Raw genomic sequence first — 13,587 nt, forward strand, 5'->3', positions numbered from 1 at the left:
ATATTTTTATTTCTATATACACAATCATGTCACTTGCAAATACAGACTTGATTCTTCCTTAATGATCCTTCATTTTCCTCATTGTTCTAAGACCTCCAATACAGTGATGAGTAGAGGTGAAAATAAAGGACATCCTTGTCTTGTTTCTGATCTTAGGGTAAAAGCATTCAGGCTTTCACTACTGAATATGGTGTTTGCTGTAGCTTTATTTTATTTTTTGGTAGAAAGCATGATCAGATTAAGAGTGGGTGATTAACTTTCAGATAGAGTAATTTTTTTTCTAGAAAATACATATGTATGGTAAAAAAAATTAAATAGCACAAAAAAGTGTATAGTAAAATAAGTCTTCCTTTCGCTTCAATTCTCACCTAGATGTAACTATTCCCAGAAACAGATAGGCATATATCTTTATGTATTGACTTATCTATTTATATATCTAAGGGCCCCTTTTCTTTTGTTTAAAATTTCTGTAAAAGGGCATTTAAAGATGTATGTTGAGTAGATATGGGAGATAATGAGGAGTGAAGAGAGGACATTGCTGGGCAAGAAGAAGAGAAATCAAGACATGTGAAAAGGTGTGAGTAGGAAAGAAGAGGAAAGAGGAGGCAACACGGAAAACCCATGGCAGCTTTGGTTCTGGTAACATTTTGGTTTTCTCCTGATTTTCTGTCCCCATACCATGATGTTGCCTGCTTAAGACTTTCTTTGCTTGTTGCTATGTTGGGGGCAGCACCACCAAATGCTTAAGGTTCCAGAATGGCAAGGATTTTCAATTCAAAAAACATTCACATATGCGCTTATTTATCTATTTTTAAAAAATAAGGGTTGGTTTGAGCTTCAAGAGGTAAAGAGCTTGGAAGTTGTCACACTCGTTCTCACATTAAGAAAAATTTGAACAAACTGAAAACCAACAGCTCATCTTAGAGCCAACGGAGAACTGAGGTCAAAGAGCAAACTCTCTCCCTGAGAACTGGAGAGGGAGATTAGAATACAGAATCACAGCATATTTGGAGCCAAAGCTGGAGCATAATTATATGCATATATTGGTAGTAACACTTCATCAGTAATTGATGAATTGCTGGAGGCTGAGTGTGGACTAACTTGAAATGTTAAAACTCTTAAGGACTTAGAGGGGGCCTACACACTTTTGTGAATTTTACCTCTGGGAGCACCATCAGGTTCTCATGGTGAAAGTTGGAAAAAGTAAGGGAAATACCCAATTCCTAGTCCTACTGTCCCACCTAGTCTCCTATCTCAACAAATACTTATAATAACAGGCACAGAGTTGAAAGAATGGCAAGGTTCAGACTAATTAAGAGTTTCTAGGGAAATCCAAAGACAAAGGGGAGACAAAAATGACACTAGAGGATATAGAAGCTTCAGACACCTACAACTACAGCAAATAGCAAATACAGCATAACTCCTAGCCAGATAAACGAAAAACTTCACACTATAGTACTATGTACTTCAGTTCCTATTACCCAAAAACATCATGACTAGATTTCACCAGAAAATAACAAAGCATACTGAAAGGCAGTATAAAAGTCTGCAGAGACAGTGGAAGCAACAGAATCAGACCCAGATAGAGCAGAGATGCTGGAATTCTCAAATCAGGAATTTAAAAACAATTATGATTATTGTGCTAAGAATTCTAATGGATATAGAGGACAGTAAGCAAGAACAGTGGGTAATGTAAGCAGAGAGAAGGAAACTGTAAGAAAAAATCAAAAGGAAATTCTAGAAATCAAAACACTGTCACAGAAATGAAAAATGGTTTTGATGGGCTCACTAGGAGGCTAGGCATGGTAGAAGAAAGAATCAGTGATCCTGAAGGTATGTAAATCGAATTTTCCTAAACTAAAATGTTAGGAGGAGAAAAAAAAAAAGAACAAAAAATATGGAGAAAAATGCCCAAGAATCACAGGACAATTATAAAAGTTGTAACATACACATAATGAGAATACCAAAAAAAGAGAAAGGAACAGAAGAAAAATTTGAAATAATAAGATTTAATTTATTTATTTGACAGAAAGAGACACAGAGAGAGACACAGTAAGAGAGGGAACACAGCAGAGGGAGTGGAAGAGGAAGCAGGCTCCCCATGGAGCAGGGAGCCCGATGCGGGACTCAGTCCCAGGACCCTGGGATCATTACCTGAGCCAAAGGCAGATGCTTAATGATGGAGCCACCCAGGTGCCCTGAGAATTTTTTAAAATTAATGAGACACAGAACCTTAGTGAAACCAAGCAGGATAAATACCAGAAAATCGACACGTAGCCAAATCCCATTCAAACAGCAGAAAATTAGACAAGAAGAAAATCTCGAAAGAAAGCAGAGGACAAATACCTGCATTACTAACATAAAGCCATGAATAAGAATTACAAGACTTCAGAAACCAGAAACTTGAATTTAAATAAAATCTTGAAAGAAAAATAAAAAAGCATAGTTGATATTAAGAGAGAAGAAAAAAGCTGGAATCATATAAATGTTCAATTAAAACAGGAAAAGGTAGAGAATGGAAGATTAAAAAAGAAGCAAAAAACAAGTGCAAAAAATTGAAAACATTCAAGTATTACAGATATTAATTCCACTATATCAATAATCACTTTAAATATAAATATCTAAGTATGCCAATCAAAAGACAGACTGAGAAAGTGGATAAAAAAGATAAAACTCAGTGATGTGTGATCTACAAAGCAACCCATTTAAACTATAAAGATCCAATGTAAATAATATAATTATTACAAATAATATAAAATATAAACACTACATTATAAACATTTATATAAAATATTTATAAATTTATAAATTATAACACATATTATACTTATTTATAACATACTTATGGTTTATAGTTTATAAATAATATAAAATATAAATATAAAAATATAAATATAAAAAATAAAATATAAAAAATATAAATATAAATAGCATAAATAATATAAATTTAAAGTAAAAAGATTGAGAAAGATGCACCATGCTAACACTAATCAAAGGAAAGCTAGAGTATCTATATTAATTTCAGACAAATCAGATTTCAGCAAAAGGAAACTTATCAGAGATAAAGAATTACAGCATGATAAACAGGTCAAACCCCAAGAAGACATAACAATTCTTAAGTTCACGCACCAGAAAACAGAGCATCAAAATCCGTGAAGCAAAAACTGATAGAGCTGAGAGGGGAAATGGATGAATCCACTATTATAGCTAAAGACTTTAAAATCCCTCTGTCAGTAATCGACTGATCCATCATCCTAAAAATCAGGAAGGATACAGTCAAACTGAACTGAACAACATCATCAATCAAATTGACCTAATTGGCATCAAGTCATGAAAAGACATGGGAGAATCTTCAATGCATATTGCTTAGTGAAAGATGCCATTCTGAACGAGCTATATACTGAGTGGTTCCCACCATAAATCATTGTGTTAAAGGAAAGACTATAGAAACAGTAAAAAAAGATCAGTGGCTGCCATGAGTAGGTGGAGTAGAGGGTATTTTTAGGGCAGTGTAACTACTCTGATGATTCTGGAACACTGGGCATATGACATTAGGCATCTATCAAAGCCCATAGAACTGTATATCAGAAAGAGTGAAAACTAACATAAACTGGACGTTAGTCAATAACAGTGTGTCAGTGTTGGTTTAAATATTATAATGAATGCACACCTCACTAAGGTGAGACACTAATAGTAGAGGAACCCTTTTTTGTGGAAGAAGGGGTGTAGGGGATCTCTCTGTATTATCTGTTCAACTTTTGAAAGCCTAAAACTCTTCTAAAAAAATGAAGTCTATCAATTAAAAAATAAGAGTTCTGATCATTTTCTTTTCTGAGTCTTGAGGTAAAAAAAAACTTAGGGGAATTTGGAAAGTAAGAAAAGTAAGAAAAAAGTGTATTCCTAAGACTACTAAGTAAAGGTCAGGAAAGTATGTTTCCATTTTGAGGCATTTTCTTTTAGTAGGATTATATTCTATATTCCATGCTATAAAATATTTCCATTTTTTAAAGTGCTGTGAGTTTTTCCCTTGCTTCTCCTTATTCTTTGTAGTTTTGTTGCATAATATTTCATCATAAGGCTGTATTGTATTTTATAAAACTTTTGTCCTCACTCTTTTGTTTGTGTGTTTCTCTTTTTTTTGTTGTTGTTTCAAGTTTTTTTTTTTTTTAATTTTTTTTATTTTAATAAACATATAATGTATTTTTATCCCCAGGGGTACAGGTCTGTGAATCGTCTGGTTTACACATTTCACAGCACTCATCATAGCACATACCCTCCCCAATGTCCATTTCCCCACCACCCTCTCCCATCCCCCTTCCCCCCCGCAACCCTCAGTCTGTTTCTTGAGATTGAGTCTTTTATGGTTTGTCTCCCTCCCAATCCCATCTTTTCATTTTTTCTTTTCCTACCTCCCCCCAAACCCCCCCACCTTGCATCTCCACTTCCTCATATCAAAGAGATCATATGATAGTTATATTTCTCCGATTGACTTATTTCGCTAAGCATGATACCCTCTAGTTCCATCCACGTCGTCGCAAATGGCAAGATTTCATGTCTTTTGATGGCTGCATAGTATTCCATTGTGTATATATACCACTTCTTCTTTATCCATTCATCTGTTGATGGACATCTAGGCGCTTTCCACAGTTTGGCTATTGTGGACATTGCTGATATAAACATTCGGGTGCACGTGCCCCTTCGGAGCACCACGTTTGTATCTTTAGGATATATACCCAGGAGTGCAATTGCTGGGTCGTAGGGTAGCTCTATTTTCAGTTTTTTGAGGAACCTCCACACTGTTTTCCAGAGTGGTTGCACCAGCTTGCATTCCCACCAACAGTGTAGGAGGGTTCCCCTCTCTCCGCATCCTCGCCAGCATCTGTCATTTCTTGACTTGTTAATTTTAGCCATTCTGACTGGTGTGAGGTGGTATCTCATTGTGGTTTTGATTTGTATTTCCCTGATGCCGAGTGATGTGGAGCATTTTTTCATGTGTCTGTTGGCCATCTGGATGTCTTCCTTGCAGAAATGTCTGTTCATGTCCTCTGCCCATTTCTTGACTGGATTATTTGTTCTTTGGGTATTGAGTTTGATAAGCTCTTTATAGATTTTGGATACGAGCCCTTTATCTGATATGTCGTTTGCAAATATCTTCTCCCATTCTGTCAGTTGTCTTTTGGTTTTGTTAACTGTTTCCTTTGCTGTGCAAAAGCTTTTGATCTTGATGAAATCCCAATAGTTCATTTTTGCCCTTGCTTCTGTTGCCTTTGGCGATGTTCCTAGGAAGAAGTTGCTGCGGTGGAGGTCAAAGAGGTTGCTGCCTGCATTGTCCTCAAGGATTTTGATAGATTCCTTTCGCACATTAAGGTCCTTCATCCACTTTGAGTCTATTTTCGTGTGTGGTGTAAGGAAATAGTCCAATTTCATTTTTCTGCATGTGGCTGTCCAATTTTCCCAGCACCATTTGTTGAAGAGGCTGTCTTTTTTCCATTGGATATTCTTTCCTGCTTTGTCGAAGATTAGTTGACCATAGAGTTGAGGGTCTATTTCTGGGCTCTCTATTCTGTTCCATTGGTCTATATGTCTGTTTTTGTGCCAGTACCATACTGTCTTGATGATGACAGCTTTGTAATAGAGCTTGAAGTCTGGAATTGTGATACCACCGACTTTGGCTTTCTTTTTCAATATTCCTTTGGCTATTCGAGGTCTTTTCTGGTTCCATATAAATTTTAGGATTATTTGTTCTATTTCTTTAAAAAAAATGGATGGGATTTTGATAGGGATTGCATTAAATGTGTAGATTGCTTTAGGTAAAATAGACATTTTCACAATATTTGTTCTTCCAATCCATGAGCATGGAATATTTTTCCATTTCTTTGTGTCTTCCTCAATTTCTTTCATGAGTACTTTATAGTTTTCTGAGTATAGATTCTTTACCTCTTTGGTTAGATTTATTCCTAGGTATCTTATGGTTTTGGGTACGATTGTAAATGGGACTGACTCCTCAATTTCTCTTTCTTCTGTCTTGTTGTTAGTGTAAAGAAATGCGACTGATTTCTGTGCATTGACTTTATATCCTGACACTTTACTGAATTCCTGTATAAGTTCTAGCAGTTTTGGAGTGGAGCCTTTTGGGTTTTCCACATATAGTATCATATCATCTGCAAAGAGTGATAGTTTGACTTCTTCTTTGCCGATTTGGATGCCTTTAATTTCTTTTTGTTGTCTGATTGCTGAGGCTAGGACTTCTAGTACTATATTGAACAGCAGTGGTGATAACGGACATCCCTGCCGTGTTCCTGACCTTAGCGGAAAAGCTTTCAGTTTTTCTCCATTGAGAATGATATTTGCGGTGGGTTTTTCATAGATGGCTTTGATAATGTTGAGGTATGTGCCTTCTATCCCTACACTTTGAAGAGTTTTAATCAGGAAGGGATGCTGCACTTTGTCAAACGCTTTTTCAGCATCTATTGAGAGTGTCATATGGTTCTTATTCTTTCTTTTATTAATGTATTGTATCACATTGATGGATTTGCGGATGTTGAACCAACCTTGCAGCCCTGGAATAAATCCCACTTGGTCGTGGTGAATAATCCTTTTAATGTACTGTTGGATCCTATTGGCCAGTATTTTGGTGAGAATTTTCGCATCTGTGTTCATCAAGGATATTGGTCTGTAATTCTCTTTTTTGGTGGGATCCTTGTCTGGTTTTGGGATCAAGGTGATGCTGGCCTCATAGAATGAGTTTGGAAGTTTTCCTTCCATTTCTATTTTTTGGAACAGTTTCAGGAGAATAGGAATTAATTCTTCTTTAAATGTTTGGTAGAATTCCCCTGGGAAGCCGTCTGGTCCTGGACTTTTGTTTGTTTGGAGATTTTTGATGACTGTTTCAATCTCCTTACTGGTTATGGGTCTGTTCAGGTTATCTATTTCTTCCTGGTTCAGTTGTGGTAGTTTATACATCTCTAGAAATGTATCCATTTCTTCCAGGTTGTCAAATTTGTTGCCATAGAGTTGCTCGTAGTATGTTCTTATAATTGTTTGTATTTCTTTGGTGTTGGTTGTGATCTCTCCTCTTTCATTCATGATTTTATTTATTTGCGTCCTTTCTCTTTTCTTTTTGATAAGTCTGGCCAGGGGCTTATCAATCTTATTAATTCTTTCAAAGAACCAGCTCCTAGTTTTGTTGATTTGTTCTATTGTTTTTTTAGTTTCTATTTCATTGATTTCTGCTCTGATCTTTATGATTTCTCTTCTCCTGCTGGGTTTAGGCTTTCTTTGTTGTTCTCTCTCCAGCTCCTTTAGGTGTAGGGTTAGGTTGTGTATTTGAGACCTTTCTTGTTTCTTGAGAAAGGCTTGCACTGCTATATATTTTCCTCTCAGGACTGCCTTTGTTGTGTCCCACAGATTTTGAACTGTTGTGTTTTCATTATCATTTGTTTCCATGAATTTTTTCAATTCTTCTTTAATTTCCTGGTTGACCCATTCATTTTTTAGAAGGATGCTGTTTAGTCTCCATGTATTTGCGTTCTTTCCAAATTTCCTCTTGTGATTGAGTTCGAGCTTCAGAGCATTGTGGTCTGAAAATATGCAGGGAATGATCTCGATCTTTTGGTACCGATTGAGACCTGATTTATGACCCAGGATGTGGTCTATTCTGGAGAATGTTCCATGTGCACTAGAGAAGAATGTATATTCTGTTGCTTTGGGATGGAATGTTCTGAATATATCTGTGATGTCCATCTGGTCCAGTGTGTCATTTAAGGCCTTTATTTCCTTGTTGATCTTTTGCTTAGATGATCTGTCCATTTCAGTGAGGGGAGTGTTAAAGTCCCCTGCTATTATTGTATTACTGTCGATGTATTTCTTTGATTTTGTTATTAATTGGTTTATATAGTTGGCTGCTCCCATGTTAGGGGCATAGATATTTAAGATTGTTAGATCTTCTTGTTGGACAGACCCTTTGAGTATGATATAGTGTCCTTCCTCATCTCTTATTATAGTCTTTGGCTTAAAATCTAATTGATCTGATATAAGGATTGCCACCCCAGCTTTCTTCTGATGTCCATTAGCATGGTACATTGTTTTCCACCCCCTCACTTTAAATCTGGAGGTGTCTTCGGGTCTAAAATGAGTTTCTTGTAGGCAGCATATGGATGGGTTTTGTTTTTTTATCCATTCTGATACCCTGTGTCTTTTGATTGGGGCATTTAGCCCATTAACATTCAGGGTAACTATTGAGAGATATGAATTGAGTGCCATTGTATTGCCTGTAAGATGATTGTTACTGTATATTGTTTCTGTTTCTTTCTGATCTACTACTTTTAGGGTCTCTCTTTGCTTAGAGGACCCCTTTCAATATTTCCTGTAGAGCTGGTTTGGTGTTTGCAAATTCTTTCAGCTTTTGTTTGTCCTGGAAGCTCTTTATCTCTCCTTCTATTTTCAATGATAGCCTAGCCGGATATAGTATTCTTGGCTGCATGTTTTTCTCGTTTAGTGCTCTGAATATATCATGCCAGTTCTTTCTGGCCTGCCAGGTCTCTGTGGATAGGTCCGCTGCCAATCTAATGTTTTTACCCTTGTATGTTACAGACTTCTTTTCCCGGGCTGCTTTCAGGATTTTCTCTTTGTCGCTAAGACTTGTAAATTTTACTATCAGGTGACGAGGTGTGGACCTATTTTTATTGATTTTGAGGGGCGTTCTTAGCATCTCCTGGATTTTGATGTTTGTTCCCTTTGCCATATTAGGGAAATTCTCTCCAATAATTGTCTCCAATATACCTTCTGCTCCCCTCTCTCTTTCTTCTTCTTCTGGAATCCCAATTATTCTAATGTTGTGTCGTCTTATGGTGTCACTTATCTCTCGAATCCTCTCCTCGTGTTCCAGTAGTTGTTTGTCTCTCTTTTGCTCAGCTTCTTTATTCTCTGTCATTTGGTCTTCTATGTCACTAATTCTTTCTTCTGCCTCATTTATCCTGGCAGTGAGAGCTTCCATTTTTGATTGCACCTCATTAATAGCTTTTTTGATTTCAACTTGGTTAGATTTTAGTTCTTTTATTTCTCCAGAAAGGGCTTTTATCTCTCCGGAGAGGGTTTCTCTAATATCTTCTATGCCTTTTTCGAGCCCGGCTAGAACCTTGAGAATTGTCATTCTGAACTCTAGATCTGTCATGCTACCTATGTCTGTATTGATTAGGTCTCCAGCCTTCGGTACGGCCTCTTGTTCTTTTTTTTGAGGTGAGTTTTTCCGCCTTGTCATTTTGTCCAGGTAGGATTTGCTTTCTCCTGCTGTGGAATTCCGCTGTTCTTGGTGACTGAAGTTGGTTTTGGATGGTTTCTTGTTGATCTTCTGGGGGAGGGGCCTGTTGTAGTGATTCTCAAGTGTCTTTGCCGCAGGCGGAATTGCACCGCCCTTGCCAGGGGCCGGGCTAAGTAATCCGCTCGGGTTCGCTTTCGGGAGCTTTTGTTCCCTGAGCGCTTTCCGTAGAGTTCCGGAGGACGGGAATGAAGATGGCGGCCTCCCAATCTCTCGGCCCAGAGGAGCCGAGAGCTTGGGGTTCCGCTCCTCAGTGCGCTCTCAGAGCAAAGCGCCCAATAGCCCCGCCTCCCTGGCTTGCGGTCGCGCCTCGAGGAAAGCAGTCAATTGTTGGAGCTGGAGAAAAGCGCCGGGTCGCTTTTGTCTCCGTGGCCTCCGGCCGCGCTCCGAGCCCACCCAGCCTGCGACCGGCACAAGGTAACCCCGGGCTTAGAGCTCACTCCTCGGCTTTGTCGCTATAGCCGGCTTCCCCGCTCTAATACCTGCGAGCTCTGCGGCACTCAGACACCCCCAGTCCTTCTGTGACCCCGCGGGTCCTGGGGTTATGCTGACCCCGCCTGGGTTTCCCCCCAGTTTAGCCTCTGGAGCGATGTCTCCCAGTGGAGCCGACTTTTAAAAGTCCCGGTTTTGTGCTCCGTCGCTCCGCCGCTTGCCGGGTGCCGGCCCCTCCCCCCGGGGTCTATCTTCCCGTCGCTTTGGATTCACTTCTCCGCAGGTCCTACCTTTCAGAAAGTGATCGATTTTCTGTTTCTGGGATTGTTGCTCTTCTTCTCTTCGATTTCCCGTTGGATTTATAGGTGTTCACAATGGTTAGATAAGCTATCTAGCTGATCTCCTGCTACCCGATGTCGTCTCAGCCTGCTACTTCTCCGCCATCTTGACTCCTCCCCGTTGTTTCAAGTTTTTAATTAAATTCCATTTAGTTAACATACAGTGCAATATTAGCTTCTAGAGCACAATTTAGTGATTCATATCCTCTTGTTTCAAATCCTTCAACGCTTTATCAGAATAAATTATACTATGACTATAACTTCAGTGTAAAAATCTTTGGCTGAATTTATGGCAATTTCCTCAGGATAGATTCTCCACACAATGGCATGATGTTTTGGATTTGTCATTTCTCTTCCAGTGAATTTATTTCCATCCACACTCCCAACAGTAGATAAATACTGTTATAAAACCGTTATAAAATGTCTTTTTTTGTTGTTGTTTCAAGTTTTTAATTAAATTCCATTTAGTTAACATACAGTGTAATATTAGTTTCTGGAGCACAATTTAGTGACTCATATCCTCTTGTTTCAAATCCTTCAATGCTTTATCAGAATAAATTATACTATGACTATAACTTCAGTGTAAAAATTTTCGGCTGGATTTATGGCAATTTCCTCAGGATAGATTCCCCTCACAACGGCATGATGTTTTGGATTTGTCATTTCTCTTCCAGTGAATTTATTTCCATCCACACTCCCAACAGTAGATAAATACTGTTATAAAATGTCTACTCTCTGTGAAATACACTGCACTAGAAAGGATTTAGCTCAGGAGAAGTAATCACCTTGATTATCGTATTCAATAAGGCTCGGTCTCATTAATTTTACCAGTTTGGGCAACCTTGAATTTGGACGAGGAGAGAAATATGGGGCTTTGTGAAGCAGGTAAGACATTTTGCTCTTTATGATAAATTATTTAGAGATGTGTAACTTAAAAACCCACTTCTTTGTTTCCCATTAAGGTTGGGTCTTCCACCATGTTCCTCCACAGGACCCTGCACTTAACCAGTTAGAACACTTACCACACTGTAGAGCAATTGCCTATTTATGTGTGGCTCGTCCTCATGCAAGAATATAAATTCAGTGAGGGCAGTGCCTTTGGTGTTTGGTTATCTCAAAACTGCTTAGGGGAGTAACTGGTATACACTTGGTGCTTAATAACTACTTAGTGCAGGAAAGAATGAAGAGGCCAGGAGTTTGAGAAGGCTGTTTTTTAAAAGGCCGTGTCTGACTTCCAGACTTATGATTGTAGACACATTTGAAGAGAACACAGAGCATGTCAAAACACAAGTGAATGGTGCATTTTCCCCACAGCGGTTGTTCTCCCTTCTTGCTGCTTCATTCTGGGGGCAGGCTGTCCCTCAGCCTCCTCCATCTCTGGATAAGAAGTGTCTGTTCCCGACTGTGACTCAGGCCCAAGTGGAACGTACCCTGCACACCATCAGAAATTAGCGTTGGTAAGGCGACATTTTGGAAAAAGTGGAGATTCTACTTCAATGTTTTTGTCAACTCTCACCACCATCATCTTTCACTTTCTCTCATATGCGGCCTTGGAGCCGACTTCATGAATGCTAGGGGACCTGATCAGTCATTCACTCTGGGTTGCCTTCGAAGGAAGGCACATTCTCTTCTGTACATCTTGTGAAGACAAACCAGTCTTTGACATTCTGAGGCAAGCTCTCTGATAAAGAGGACCAGAGACAGGTGATAGGTGTCTGAATTTTATGAAAGCTTACTTGAAGCTGGAGTACTTACAGATCTGACAAAGGCATCTAAGGGAGATGCTGCTGGTGTGTGGTTTCCTTCTCAATGGACAGAGATGTTTTCGTCATTGCTGTGACATTAGCAAGAAACAACAACAGAACACCTTACGTCTGAATTGTCCATTTGCCTCTTGAGCATTTCCTCTTTCTACTGTATTTCTCTATGTTTCTAGGTTCTATATGCTGGGTGAAGTTTTGTTTTGCCCACTGAAATCAATTACTCCCTTTGCAATTAAAGGCAACAGGCCTGTTTTGCTGTTCATGGAAGGTATCCTGGGTTCTGCTAATGTTTCCCCAGACATTTAGAGGTGGAAACGCTTGATTCCTTCTCATTTACCCTGGCTGTATTCCAATTCTGACAAAAAACTGACAGTTTTCAGTGGAACTCACCATTCTGGAGAACAGAGATGTCTTCTTGCTGCTCCCAGCCTTCTTGACTGACATACCCAGATATTTCAGTAGCTTACATTTTTGTCTTTTTATTCTATTCATTTGGACCTCTTTGTAGGGTTGCGTTCATATCTATGCTGAGTACCCTGGAAGGGAACAAATGAATCTAAACACAGCACAATTCTTTGTGGGAAGCAAGAGAAGGGTCTGTTACCCCATTACCAAGATGGTGGTAGGAGGTGTTGATGAGCAGAAACAGATATGAGAGACTGCCCCACAGCCTGCCTGCCTCTTCCTCCCACTCCCTTCCTCAGACTGTCCATCTGGCTAGCTTCCAGTACATCCAGCCAGAGTTCTTAGGTGCAAAGAACTGTATCTGATTCTGGCTGACTTCAGGGAGTTCTTGGAAGGAAGCAGATAGGGTTAGAAGATGGCAGGCAGCTGGAAACTCAGCCAGGTCACACTGCAGGAACTATCCGGTTGGAAAGCTGGTGGGAACTACTAGGTTCTCTTCCACAGACAACTGAGCACTGCCAGTGGCACCCTCTGATATCACCACCTTCCAGAGCAGGGAGCAGGCAGGTGTCATCTCTAACTTTGGCATTATGAACTCTACATTGCTTCAGGAGCAGAGTCATGAGCAGGAATGTCTTGAGTGCCTGAAGTTGGGTAACACTGCCGTCGGGGAGTGTTTTGTTTTAATTTAAATTCAATTAACCAATATAGAGTACATCATTAGTCTCAGATGTAGTGTTCAACAATTTATCAGTTGCGTCTAACACCCCGTGCTCATCACATCACGTGCTCTCCTTAATGTCCATCACCCAACTACACCATCCCCCTACCCACTTTGCTGTTCAGGAGTATTAACGGTAGATATCCTGGTTTCCCCCGTAGTGTGGAGATTCAACTAAGACTCACATAAGAGAAGAGCCTGCCAAATAAGACAGATAGTGACACCCCTTATTCTTTAAGTTTCTGCCTGAATTTCACTTCCTTCTTGAAGAAATTCAATCTGATTTATCCTGCTATTCAAATCTTTCTCTTTTTTTTGGAAGCTTTTGGCTTAGGGTTTTCAGGTCACACATGTAATGTGGATTCTAGCCCCAAACACATCCAAATGTGGGCTTGGAGTTAGGAATTCCCAGAGGAGTGCTCTCTCTTTCATCCAGAGCCAACGCTGAGATGAGACTGTATTGTCCTCATGTCCATATGCCGGGCCACTTTTTTCTACTTCGTTCACTGCAAATAGAGCCTCCTGGGCCTAGGCTCTGTCTCCTGGCCTTCACATGTGAACACTCAGTCTTGGCAGGTTCCCCAGGACAAGTGTAGGTTCCAGCCTTTACCT

Source organism: Martes martes (genome assembly GCF_963455335.1).
Source record: "Martes martes genome assembly, chromosome: 10".
NCBI lineage: Eukaryota > Metazoa > Chordata > Mammalia > Carnivora > Mustelidae > Martes > Martes martes.